The 13,908-nt window shown below is 36.8% G+C and overlaps 1 protein-coding gene across 4 annotated transcripts in view; it reads right to left on the bottom strand.

Annotated features, from left to right (window-relative positions):
* Window positions 1–9,231: 9,231 nt before the first annotated feature.
* LOC105035394 (protein WHAT'S THIS FACTOR 9, mitochondrial) overlaps window positions 9,232–13,908 on the bottom strand; it is a 43,473-nt gene continuing 38,796 nt past the window's right edge. For 2 of the 4 annotated variants that reach the window (XM_073253762.1, XM_010910944.4), the window contains one exon: window positions 11,106–11,410. The gene's annotated coding sequence lies outside the window, so the exon portion shown is untranslated. Of the gene's footprint in view, window positions 9,447–11,105; window positions 11,411–13,358; window positions 13,840–13,908 lie in introns of those variants that run through there. The other 2 variants (XM_029261946.2, XM_073253764.1) reach the window with 2 other exon arrangements.

The raw sequence follows: 13,908 nt of genomic DNA, 5'->3' as shown, positions 1-13,908 counted from the left end.
TATTTAAAAATATTTGATTTGTATTAAATCAGCATGAAATATACTCTTATGTTTATTTGCAATATTATTCTTAAAAATTATATAATATCGGAATTATCTAGTTGAGATATTTGTTACTTACTGGGCTGTCTAGCTCATTACCTTTCTTTCTATTTTTCAGATTCAGACAATTAAATTCGAGAGTGGGAAGAAATATTGGGACAGAGCTTTTAGAGGCGAGATTTAGCACTGTCAACTTCAATAAACTTAAATCTATTGTTTTATTTTTAGCAAAAATTTTATTGGATGTAAGACATTTGATTTAAATTACTTGAATCAAAGTTGAATAATAATTATTTGAATTTATTCCGCTGTGATGCATTGATATCGTGATGAGATGCCTTGCATGCTTATGGAGAGAGTTCTTCATGAGTATGCGGCTGTTGCCGCGATCCTCGATTCACAATCTCGGATCGGGGGCGTGACAATCGGCCTGTAGTACTGTAAACTTTACGGCTCTCCAAGCTGATATGACATTTGCAGGTTCGCAAAAGTAGCCACAGCATGTTGGGCATGAAGCTTCTGTGTGGACGCAGTCTCCAAAAATTGAAGGTGTTCACTTGCTGTCTGGGAGCTCCTGATTAAGGGGATGTAGTCATGATAACACTCCGATTCAGTGGACTAGCCAGAGGTCGGATTGCTCAGCCTGATTCACCATGGAAACTGAAAGGAAAGCGATGGGAGGCATGAGTATGATTAGGAAGAGGGCGACAGGTGACCACCAAGAGAGGTAGGTAAGCAGCATTCTTTTTCAATGGATACAGATATGATTCCCATTAATGCTGAAGATCGCTTGAGTATTGTGCTGGTTGACCTAGTGCACTGGAATATATTCAATGTGGAAGGTGTGAGATGGAGATGTAAAATATTTAGGGGAATCGGAAAGGGTACGAGTAGATTGCAAAAGATAGTAATGCTACATTGGTAAGTGGGCAACGATTGGCCAGAGTATTAGTTCATAATTTCAAGATTCTTGTTGTATAATTAATAAGGAGATGGTGACGAAGACACCCTGTTAGCCTCTTGACCATCGGCCGATGAGATGTAGGGGGTTATTGTTTACACCTCATCTGGGCAACCTACATGATGGCCATGAATAGATGTCATGTGGATAAGATTATAGAGTGAGATGGGTTGGAGTCACGTGATCCATGCTAAGCTAAACAGGACGCTTTCACGACTAGCCAAGTGACCATGGCCCAAAGATGTTCACTTTATTTCAGATAGGATCTTTGGCTTGCAGTTATGCTATATAGGAAGTGCATGAAATTGTAGGACAAACTGCCCTAACCATTGTGGACCGTGGTCAGCCCAAGGTTTTAAAATCCGAGGGATGGAGGTATTCCTATTGCTCCATGGAATGGAACATATTACTGTCTCATCCCATCTCGATGGTGGTCTTGTTCATGCATCCCGATAGATATTTTTCATCTTCCTCCTCTTTCTTTTATTTCTTTTTTTCTTTCTTTTTCTTCTAGCTTCCTTTCTTTCTTTCTTTTTTTTTTTTCCTTATCCCTTTCTTTCTTTTTTTTCTTTTTCTTCTTCTTTCTCCTTCCTCTCTTTCTTCTTTTCTTCCCTTTTTTTTTTTTTTTTTTGCCTTCCTTTCTTCAATTTTCTTATTCTTGCCTTTCACTTTTTTGTTTCTACATTTTTTTCTTTCTTTCTTTCCTCTTTCTACCTCTCGCCCAAGTGAATGGTTTTCGAAATCCCAACCCCATCCCCATCTTATTTTCTTGTAGGAACATGACAGAATGGCTGGAATGCCCCCATCCCACAACGATATAAAGCCTTAGGTGAGCCAACGTGGATGATTACAGGAACTTAGCAATAATTTGATAGTTTTAGTTGTATGTATAAATAACAAAATGTAATCTGAACAAGGGATCATTTAGCCAATCAATTAAAAATCAATTTATCTTATGCTTTAAGATATCTTTGTTTGACCAAGGTTCGCCGTCGTTATACTTGGGCCCTATACTGGTGTCAATTTGTTATTATGTTAGCAAGGGGCTCGTTTGGCATACCTAGTATCGATACGCTCCTTGTATTATGTACCAATATTAAACTAGTACAGTATGTCCTATACTACTCAATTCAGTACAGTACAGTAAATCTTGGTCTTGACAAAATCTTATATTTTTTTTTTCCAAATAAGTGTTACAGTGGGGAAAGTCTTTGAAAGTTAAGACACCTAGAGTCATGCTACTATCATTATCCTCCTTTTATCTCCTTTTTGGCTAATCTAATGCTAGTGGCACATCCGCATGACTCCTCAGCCTAGCCACCAGCCTTGTTATGCCCTTGCTTTTCTCGGCCAGAAAAGAGCGGCAATTGTCATATATGCCACTTTGGCATATATCCATATGCATCCTAATTAGAAATTCAAACAAGGCCACTCATATGCCACTTGAGGGTCCATTTGTAATATAGAATTGTCATTGTTTCAGATATATTGGAAATTCATAAATGCCATAATTGACACTCAGTTTGAAGATTGATGTTTAGAAGTTTTTGATAAGGACATGATTCAAGTCAACAGACATAGTATTTGCATATAGCAATTCAACAACTCACATGAATTCATGATTTCAAATAGAAACTGAGTAACATTTCAAGACCCAGTTAAGCCGTACTTCTATAAAACAGGTAAGGAGTGGAATGTTAGATATAAGTTTCAAAATAACTTGAAACTTGATGCTAGTTACAGAAGTTGAATTTTCACTTGAACTTTTGACCAAGACTTAGAACTTCAAGATGACATGTAAACTTGATGTTGGCAAGTCTCAGAAACACAAACCAACCTTAGTTTTAAAATCCATGGAAAATTAGCTGCAAAGGAAGCCATATGTTTTTGAAAGGTCTGTATGGCTCTGAATTTCAAAAGACATAAGCATGAGACAGACTACATATAGCATGATCTGGAAGAAACCAACAAAATTGTGTCCTATTTTCCCTTCTTCTTCCTCATGTTTGTAGATTTTATTACAGTACCTGGATATATGATGCTAATCAAGGCTATGGATGTGTGCATTTTGCTTGATATATGTTGGGTTATTACAATAACAACATTGGAAGTAAACTTGAACTTCTTCTTCTTCTTCTTCTTCTTTTGAAGGCTCGTAGATTTTATCACAATACCTGGATATTGATGCTAGTCAACACTATGGATATATATACATTTTTCTTGATATGTGTTGGGTTACTACAATAACAACATTGAAAGTGAACTTGGTTACTCTATGGGGCTGGTGAAAGATGTAGTTATTTATTAAGTGGCTTTGTAAAATCATTTTTCTTGCATCCTTGAGTTAATTAGGAAATTTAGAGGAGAAACATGTATGTTGAAAGACCTTTAACAAATATTATCTTTTAATTCTTTTTCCATTCATGTATTTTAGTTATATATACTATGTAATTTAGTCAATTTTGTTCCTGAGTCGCTGTCTCTCCTTGCTTTTGTTTTGTCTTATTGAGATGCTTGAATATCATGCCTGTCCTCTGCGCCCATGCAACAAACCCAATGTTCATGCATATAGATAGCAATATGCTTCTGCATATTTGATATTATTCTGGTGCTAATGACTTTTATAAATGTAGATTTTTTTTTAGTTTCCTGGTTTTTCCTGCATCAGTATAGTTTACTTTCTTCAACCTTCTGGAATGGTGATTTTATCTTACTAGATAACTTATATCATCAGCAGCCTTTGTAATTAGTTAGCTGTCCTTTATTGATGTGGTTCATTAAATTCTGGGATTAGATTACCATTGTCATTCTAATTTTCGTAGAATTGTGTTGAACTTGTAAACTGCTTTGAAGTTGATCCACTGGATAATTATACATCTTTTGGCTGCAATTTATTCCATGAATTTTGTTCTATATTTGGGCACAGTTGATTAGCCAACAGGGCTTTCTTGGGAACATTTACTGAATACAGTGATTCATGGCTTGAGCTTTATTCTCCTGATATATCAATTTTTTATTGTATTTAACAGGAAAGGGAACACGCACTCAGATCTTTCACGAGTGGTTTAACTCCGATATTAGTGGCGACTGATGTTGCAGCACGTGGGCTTGGCATGTCCCATGTGGCACGTTAATTTTGACCTCCCCAGTGACATTGATGACTAACGTGCACCAGATTGGAAGAGCAGGGAAAGCTGCAAAGATGGGTCTGGCTACTGCTTTTTTCAATGAGAGGAACTCATCGTTGGCAAGGCCACTTGCCGAACTGATGCAAGAAGCAAACCAGGAGGTGCCTGCATGGCTCTCTCGGTATGCAGCTTGTGCTTCATATGGTGGTGGTAGGCACCATCAGTCTGGTGGTGGAGGCCGCTTTGGTGACCGTGACTTCCATAGGGATGCCTCCTTAAGCAGGTACAAGGGGGTTGGTGATTACTATGGTGGTGGCAGCAGTGGTGGTGGGGGGTATGCTGCAGCATCCTTGGGGCATGGTGGTGGTTGTGGCAGTGATGGATTCACCAGTGCATGGGACTAATAGCATTGGCCCCATTTTTCAACAACCATCCTGCCATTGTTTTGAAGTATAATTGAACAATGGGCATTACACTTTGTGAGTTGACAAAGTGAGATTTTGTCCCTTGCTCCATCTTCAAGCTGAACCAACAATTGTGTAGCCAAACTGGTTCCTGGGTTGTTCAAAGTATCGTTGGAGAGAGAAGCAAAAACTTGCTATCAGTACCTGTGGGCGGTGGTGGACTAACAGTTAGGGCTCAAGGGTTTTGTTTTGTGGCTTTCTGCCTTTTTTTCACTATCCCTACGTTGTTTTTGGTTGTGATTTTGGTGGTAGGGTTGTAGAATATGTGGTGAGGGGATTTATTTCGGCAAATTGTTTAATCTCAAAATATATTCTTGTAAACCTGATATAATGCTGCAAAAAACTAGAGGTGGCTGTTTTTGTTTAGGTAGTCATTTTAGGCATTGTAAAATTCTGAGTTGGAGCTGAAATAAATCCTCAGCATGTTAGGGGAAGTAATAAGTATGTTATGTGTTCTTGACTAGCAGTGTGTTTCATGTTATTGCAAATGATACAAGATCAGATCGAAATGGAGTCTATTTTTATATTACCCATTCTCTTTAATATCCTATTTAGGTGATCTAGTAGCATTGGACTGAATTTCCTGCTGACTTACAGATTGGGCAGACTATTTAGGCATGGCCCATTTCAATTGAACCACCCCCAACCTCGAATCCCGTAGGAAGAAAAAAGATCTCTGTGGATCTTTATCTTCTCTTATGGAATTCGAGCTCGGGGGTGATGACTGATGTGGGTCATGCCTGAATGGGCTCCCAGTAGTTTAGATCGTGCTCGATAACGAGGATGCAGGAGGGAGCTTTATTATGACAGCACTTGAATCAGTCTATACTAGTAGTTTAGATCGTGATTGACAGCAAGGAGAAAATGCTATATTACTTAGCTCAATGCCTGACTCCCAGGATGGCCTGATCATAATTAAATTTCAGTGGTGGATTTAGTGGTGTTGATATTTGCATATTGAGGAAGCTCGTAGGAGAAGTAGCCAAGTGAATTCAAGTAATGCATTGGTAATAAGAGAGAGATTATTAGAGAATGGACCTGGTGGCGCACTGTTGAGATCCATCTAGAGAGAAGGACAAGGTGCAGATCTATCACTCAACTGAGTATATCCACATCAGAAAAAGTCTCCACAACATGCACAAAAGCAAAATGACATGGTTTTTCCAAATTGCTAGGAGCATTTGAGCCTGTCTATGATAGTAATGTTGGAGAGATTCTCACATTGTTTAAAGTTATGGCACTTTTCATAATGCATGAATTTTAAATTCAGGTTTTTATTCCCATAGTTTGTTCCAAGAATTTATTTTCAATTCTTCTGAGGTAAAGGAACGCATTGTTGAATTTATTGATGGTTCAGTTTATAAGATTAATAGTGATGGGATAATGAAGATCTAGAGATATTTACTCTTAAGTGGGGTCTAGTATGCCCCAGATATGTGCAAGAATTTTATTTCACTTGGTGCACAAGACTCTAAAGGTTGTGGTTAGCATGGACTTTGGAAAATGTCAAATGGTGTGAGGAGATTGACTACAAGCAGAAGTGTAGCAACATTTGCTAATTGATCCGGCACAAAGTTATATTCTAATGGTGTCCACAGCAAGGTAGGGATGTGATGTCTTAGGTGGTGCACTTGCAGACAGGTGGCCATCTAGAGTTTCTTTTGACGCACTGATGGATACATTTTCCCAGGGGTCTGAAGAAAAACTATAGATAGCAAAATAAGTAAGGGTAGAGTTTGCATCATGCTATGAAGTGGGTTATTAAGTACCATCATTCGACTTTACCAGAAAAAGGGTACCATCATTTGCCGTACCATCCTATATCATAGGATACAAGGCATACCATATTGGAAGAAAAAGGGTATGAAACTCGACGTCAAGCCGGTACAAACTCTGCATAGCTCCTTTCTGAGGCACACCATCCTGTACCAACCTATATTGAGACGAACGAGGTGTATCAAGTTACGTACCCATCTATATTGAAATATATTAAAAAAATAAAAAAAATAATTGAAGAGTTATTTTGGTACAGAATAAATATTGTATCGTACTGTATCATATCAGTAAGATATTGATATGATATTCAATACCATATTTGTGAAACTTGTTAGATATCATACAGGGATATGGTGGTGTTTAAGAGATGATAGGTCAAGGGCTTATGCTACATTTCACAATTGGCTTGGCAGTTGAAGCCAAGGTGGAGAATATTGAAAAAGAAGCTTCTACTGCCCCTATATTGGAATACAAGTAGGACACCTGATATGCATCACAAAGAATGGGCTCCGAGTTTCACTTGTTTCGTCACTCATGACCCATTTAGAAAAGAATAAATCTTTGCATCATCTGGTTTGAGAAGAGAGGTGGTGCCTTTTTGATTATAAAAAGGGTATGAAGCGTGGTGCTACGAGGGGATCCGAAACAAGTGTCCTTCAAAGAGAAAAGAGAAGAAGAGGGAGAGAGGAGAAGAAGAAAGATAAAAAAGAACTTTGGTTCTTATCTCAAATTTGGAATCTGTAAAAACTTCTCGACGCAATTCTTAAGGTACATGTCTTGGTGTAATTTTTCTCTCATACTGAATTCTGTGTTATTTTTTCTTGGTGAACTCTTGTAAATATATTGTACATTAAATATTATAGTGGATCTCTTACTCCCTTGGAGCTTGTTTGGATGGATGGATTCAAAATCTTATAGGATTCGTGGCCTAACCATCAAAAATATAGAATTAGAGGCTGAGCTGGGCTCATATCCCAACTATCTAAGATCATTTTGGTGGGTTGGGAATCCCGTGGAGAGAAAAAAAGATTGTCATTTTTAATGGCTTTATAAGATTTGAATATACTCCTCTCAGGAGTCATATAACATGTGAAGGATATGGAAATCATTGCTAAGATTGATCTTCTTCCATATTATTGGTTTTATGTGAATTTTCTTGGCCTTTGAGATGTTGGCACTCTTTGGCTAAATGACCGATCTTCCCACAAACAAAACAAGAAGCCTTCTTCTGTTTTCTTTTCTTAAGATTATTCTCTCTTGAAAAATTGATCCTTTTTCGATTAAGCCCTTTTCTTACCCTTATAAGTCATCTTAGAACTATTAACATAAAATGTAGCTACTAAATTCATATTATCAATACTAAAATTGGAACAACTGAGTTGATTTTGCACTTCCTCCAAAACATCTCGAACACATGACTCTTCTTATATTTTGAATATATTGAAGTAATTCTTCTAAGATTTGAAGATGACACTTATGCTTCAATATTTTTTGGTGGTCTTTCCAACATAGAAGCAACTTACCAATGATGGTGGACACTTAAAAATTCTCGATCTTTGGTTCTCTAATTGCAGTTATGTCTTGTGCCATATGAATATTTCTTGTACTTTTCTATAAAAGACTTCTCATGGACCATCTTAACTCGATATATTTGTTAATCAAATATAATCTATTTCCTGCATCTTTTGGTCAAGTATTTTGTTTGAAGTGCATTCCACAATTCTACCATGATCTTATGGTGCCAATAACATCACAAAGGGTTGTTGGACATTGCACCCAAAATTATGCCTATACAGATGTGGTCATTTTCAGTCCATTTGAGTTGCTCGGGTGTGTAAGAACTATGTTCCAAATAACTTTCAAGAAATGGCATTTGTAATACATATGCCACCTTTTACATGGTGTTCAAAAGAAACCATCTTTTAAAATTGTGCCCTGCAAATCAATCCAAAGCTTCAACTTTATGTGTAGGAACTTCGATCATCACAGGTGCAACCATTGTAGAAGAAGATAAATGTCTTTAAACTATTGGAGAACTTCACATTCAAGTCTATGAAAGACCTGCAAATGAGAAATTAATTTTGGGCTAGGTATATTACTTAAATACTTTCTTAAAGATAATTATTTTCCAACTATGCAGGGAGTTTGTAGAAATATTATCCCTAGCTACACTTCCTATACTTTAGGTTGCACCCCAAATATAGCACACCAAGAACCACACACTTACTAATTTGTAAGAGAGGAAGAGGATAGTTATAAAAAAAGAAGAGATAGATTGCAAGAATGAAGAGATGACTTATCCAGATATGTCAAAGTGCACCATATTATATAGAAGTGGAGAAGCATGACTTTTTGTTAAAAGATGCAACCAGTCAAAATTTCAAAATTCTTCTTAGTGGATAAGAAGAGAAACGAAGTATCTCTTCGTAAAAGGAAACATTTGGTCAAAAAATTTCAAAACTAAACTCACGGCAAAAAAAAAAAAAAGAAAAGGTGTAATTTTGAAAATATAAATAACTTTAACAATGTCAATGCTTAAGGTTGTGGGAACATCCTTGGGTAGGTGGCATCCCCTAATGCAACTTTTCCCCTTGAGGGGTCTCTACCGCTTCTTGTCGGTCTTGCAAAAGTAGACGGTGCTGGTTTATGGCACCTTTCAGCTTATCAGAAGGCATTTCGAAATTTAGCCCAAATTCTGGCGCTTGTTTCCCCTAATTAAGGAGATAAATGGTTGGAGGTGGAAGTTATATTCCTCTAATGATTTCTCCGATCAACTTTATATGGTTCCCTAATAGGAAAGGTCATATGGACATGTCAGCAAAGAAAGCTTGGTCGTGAAAAATGGATCCTCTTTCTGAACAGTTAGAAGAAACTGCTAACCGACCATCTGTTTTTTGAGTAGATTGTTCATTAGAAGTATTTGGAAGATGCTAAAATCAGGATTGGATATGATCACCGAGTTCAGCCTCACAAGTTACAGCTTATAATGGTGGTGTCAATCTCCATTTTTGGATATCATCAGCCTCGGAGTACTGGCAGTTTTCCTTAGTTTTTAACCAAATCTTCAGTGATACTCTACAGGAAAAAATATATATATATTAGGGAACAAATGAACGAATATCAATACATGATGATACTAAAACAAAATTTATGGCTATACATAATCATACAATATAGATACAGCAGAAATTAAAGTATGTTTTCAAGTTGCATATCAGTCACGCAATGCATCGGATTGTACCAAGCTGGCAAAAGCATCAGTATTCTACGACTTCAGGAGTCTAAATAACCTTCAGTCCCCTGGATATTGGTGTCTAAGCATGACCTTCTGTGAAATTTATTTGTTAAGCAATCACAACTAATGTATTTTAGAAAGCGGCTGTAAGCTAATCTTTCCACATCAACTTGTTGCAGATGCAGTTGATGCTATATAGCAAAGTTATTGAAATTTCCTGATTGAAGTAGGCAGTCAGACACCAATAAACTGTGCCAGCAGAAAGATTCCTTGACCAATCATCCTTTTGAAATGAAATCCATCTAATTTTCCATATTGATAAGACACCATTCACAGCAGCGTTTTGAAGGAAGTCAAGGGATAGCATGTCATAATTGCAATGAAAACCACAATATGATGCCTTCTTTTCTTTAGGGTGCATTTGGTTCAGATGACCAGAATCGAAAACGACCGGAATGAGTAGCCTTATCTCTTGATGCATTTGATTTATGACCACAATCAGAAATAGAATCATATTTGAATACTAAGGAGATTAGGGATCGGATTTTGGGGGATTAAGACATTTTTCTATTTCCCCTGGAATCAAAATAAGAACGAAACTCCCCCAACCATTTGGAACGAGACTCCTCCAACCATTTGGAAGTCACTCATTCTCATTTTCATTCCAAAGTCAAACTCTCCCTAACCAAACATACCCAGTTAGATTCAATTATAGAATGGGATTCCACCTTTCATTATTAAAGACATGCTTTCTGAAAGAAAAAAGAGTTAATTCTTCAGGATCGAAACTGAGGCTATATTATTTGTATGCCAAAACAAGGGGTCCCTTCTCCTCTTCTTACCAACCAATGCCAAGTAACTGGTAAACACTATGAACACATGAATTTTCCTATGTAAGCACAGCCACAAATATTCATGATGGACTGACTCTCTGGAGAAACAAGAAGCTTCTGCACAATGCAACCTTTTTTCCTTTCAGAAAGCCTGTATACTGTAACTTCTTCCACCAAATTAATGGATTTCAGGCCCTCATTGTTTAGTTATTTTGAACTTAGTTGAAATTCTGTTATGCACTTAGACACCAGGACCTTATACACATGGAAAAATATTTCAGTGTCAGAGCCACTCTCCAAGACAAATTTCTCTGTCAATCTCTAAAATTGACCTTTGGTCCTTTCATCATACACACTGTAATTAGCACCTCAAGGGATCCAGTCCACAACTCACTAATATGCAAAAACTCTTCCAGCCAACCAGTTAACATGCTAAAATTCCTTGCAAATCCCATCATCAGGCAAAAACTGCACTGCTCTGAATGCCATGTACCTTGTTCTGATAATTAGTGAAACGGCATTCATGGAGTTCTTAAGAAATGGCATGTCCATACAGGTGATGTTGAACTTTAGATGTCATTCTAAAGACATTCAGTAGACAAGTTAATTCCTGGAAACAAAATCTATTTTGTTTTATATCAGTTCAAGCAGAGAGGCTATAATGCATTTACTTGTAAACCACTGATATATTTTGACACTTAGACACCGACTCATAGCAAGATCAATTCTAAGACTGGAATGCAGAGGATTAACAAAAAGCTGACAACTTGTAATCAAGAGAAGACAGAATCCCTATTAGAAAATTTTTGAAAATACACATTCAACATCCCGGCAAGGGATCCAGAGAGATAAGTTTCTTCCCAAAAAGCCATCCTTCAAACACACTCTTTAGCAACAGAATTAGCAATCATGCAAGCGCCTTGATGGTATGCTTGAGAGGTAGGCCCTTGAAGGATACCACTGCTTACCACCTGAAAAGTAACAGGAACATTACATCCAAACATACAACTAAAAAGCATCTAATTACCTGAGATTACGAATTATCACCAAAACAGCTCTTATCAAATTAAGTTCATTCCTTGAACCTAATGCCCAAGTTTATTAAGATGCTTCTACTAACAGATTGTAAAAATGCAAAGCAATACACACATTTGGCATTTTTTATTAATAGTTTACCACAAGAGTTCATATCTCTTAAAAGAGATCCATCAAATTTCAATTTAACTACTGCAGCGTGGTGCAACTTGATTTATGGAAAGTCAAACTCCAAAGCAAGAGCTTGACTCCAAATTTCCAGCAAAAAATTATGTATGTTTTAAAAGATCTGGACTCCTCAGAATTATAAGGAATCTGCAAGACAAATATTACTCTTGATTACAAGGATCCTATTGTCAATGTTTTTTTCTTGACGCAAAAATGTCAATTTCTTTCATATTAGGACTCTCAAGATATTTCACCTGTGGGAGTTCTCCATAAATCTTACTGGCCTGGCCTACAATAATGACCACATACTGCACCAATAGAAGTGCTATAGAAGGCAAGCACTAACTCAAGTTATTGACTATAAATATTTGACAAATTTGCAATGCCCCACAAGACACTCAGTCAACTTGAAACTTAGCCCTATGGATAAAGTAAATGAATGTTGAATTTACTTTAGGTAGTCATCTTTTGAAGAAAACTAGTCTTTAATAGCCTACTCCAAAGTGTGCAAACAAAGCCCACCTTAACAACTTGAGAGGTAGAGAACCAGGTGGATCGTGATAACCACTGGTATAATAATAATATAATCTTGAATATAAAATCTACGGCAGTAAGAGGTGCACATATATTCTTATGCTTGAAAAAGAATGGTAGGTTAATTTTATCAAGGTTGCTCGGAGCTGCACAATTTTCTTTGTAGCCTTTTGCAAGGCCTCTGCTAAATTGGATATTCTGTATCTCATTTGCTGTCCAACAAGCTGGAAAACTTAGCCACAAGAATATCCCAGCTTTAGCGAGCTTTCACCACAAATAGAAGTAGGTCCCCTAAACAAAAAGCTATATCACAAGTAATATGAGGTTGGCTCAAGGATCAATGTATGAGTCATGAAGTTCAGGAATGTTTTAAACATACTAGTACTACCAACCCAAATTTAATCTTCTAAGTTGATATTGAGGATTTTCAACTGCACCATCTTTAAAATGATAATATGTGCTTGCAATAAAATCCAACAACCAAAATTCACAAGCAAGGATACCTATGTTGTTGGTCATCCAGTTTAAACAGACTTATATGGCTTTTTCTCATATGAATGCTCCAACATTTTTTTTTTTTGGAAGAAAAGCTATTATTTGGTACTGGTTACTCTCCTTTTAATTTTCCATGTTCTCCTGAAGTTACTAGCATCACTTTGAAAGTAACCTCTATTTGTTGGTTTGCAAACTACCAAGATCAGCACTACATTATGTAACTGGTTCAGAAGTTGTTTCCCAGTTCACCAAGTGCTATTTGAACCATCTTTTAGCATGCGATGAAGATAAGCCATTTGAATAAGCTTTTCAATGAGTTCTTTGAGAATGAACGGACAAATGCACTGTAGAGGAAAGCTGAAGGGGATAAGTTGATAAGAAAATGCTTGGCCAAAAATATCTCTCTTCTAAGAAGAAAGCTTGCTCAAATATCCTAACATAGTCCTAAAAAGGAAGAGGGGAGAGGCAGAAAGAGAGGCCTCAATACCAAAAGTGTAGGGATGAGGCAAAGCCAACTAAGATGAAAAAAGCTGTTCCACAGCTTCCTATTTAGTATTTCTGCAACCTTTTTCTTTTAGAATTAACTTAAGATTATTCAAACATTTTTACACTTATTTGAGAGAAAATAGATAAATTCTAAGAAGTAAAATCATGAGAAACAAACTTCTCCGTAGATGGACAATAGCACTTGTACCCCTTATGCGTACTTGAAACCAAGAAAGCCACACTTGACAGCTTGAGGCCCCAATTCATCACTAGTTGGACCTAAAATATGAACAAGGCAGCATATCCAAAAATACTGGTAGGTGAAGAAAACAATGCAACATATGGAAGGAGTTAAAAAGGATACTTCCCTTCAAGAATTGGGGTAGGCATATGATCTATCATATATGCAGTGATAAAGGTAACTTCCCCTAATAAAATTCAGGAACATCCCTTCCAAAAAGAAAGGCCCTGGCAACCTCCGCTAGATGGTGATTCTTCCCTCAAACACTTCTGTTATGGCATACAAGTACAAGAAAATCATATTTTGACCCATTCTGAAGCAAGGCAATCAGTTAGCTCTTTTGATATTCCTAGCTTCATCAACATGGAAATCTTGATTTTAACTCCAAATTGTGTTTCCAATATTTTGTAGAAAGAGAAAATAATGCCAGGAACATCATCCCTACATTTCATCAAATATACCCAAAAATTTTAAGAAAAATCAACAACAAATACAATGACATAATGATAA

Source organism: Elaeis guineensis, chromosome 3 (assembly GCF_000442705.2).
Source record: "Elaeis guineensis isolate ETL-2024a chromosome 3, EG11, whole genome shotgun sequence".
NCBI lineage: Eukaryota > Viridiplantae > Streptophyta > Magnoliopsida > Arecales > Arecaceae > Elaeis > Elaeis guineensis.
The sequence above is the reverse complement of the archived record's forward strand: the minus strand, read 5'-3'. Positions and strand labels throughout refer to the sequence as shown.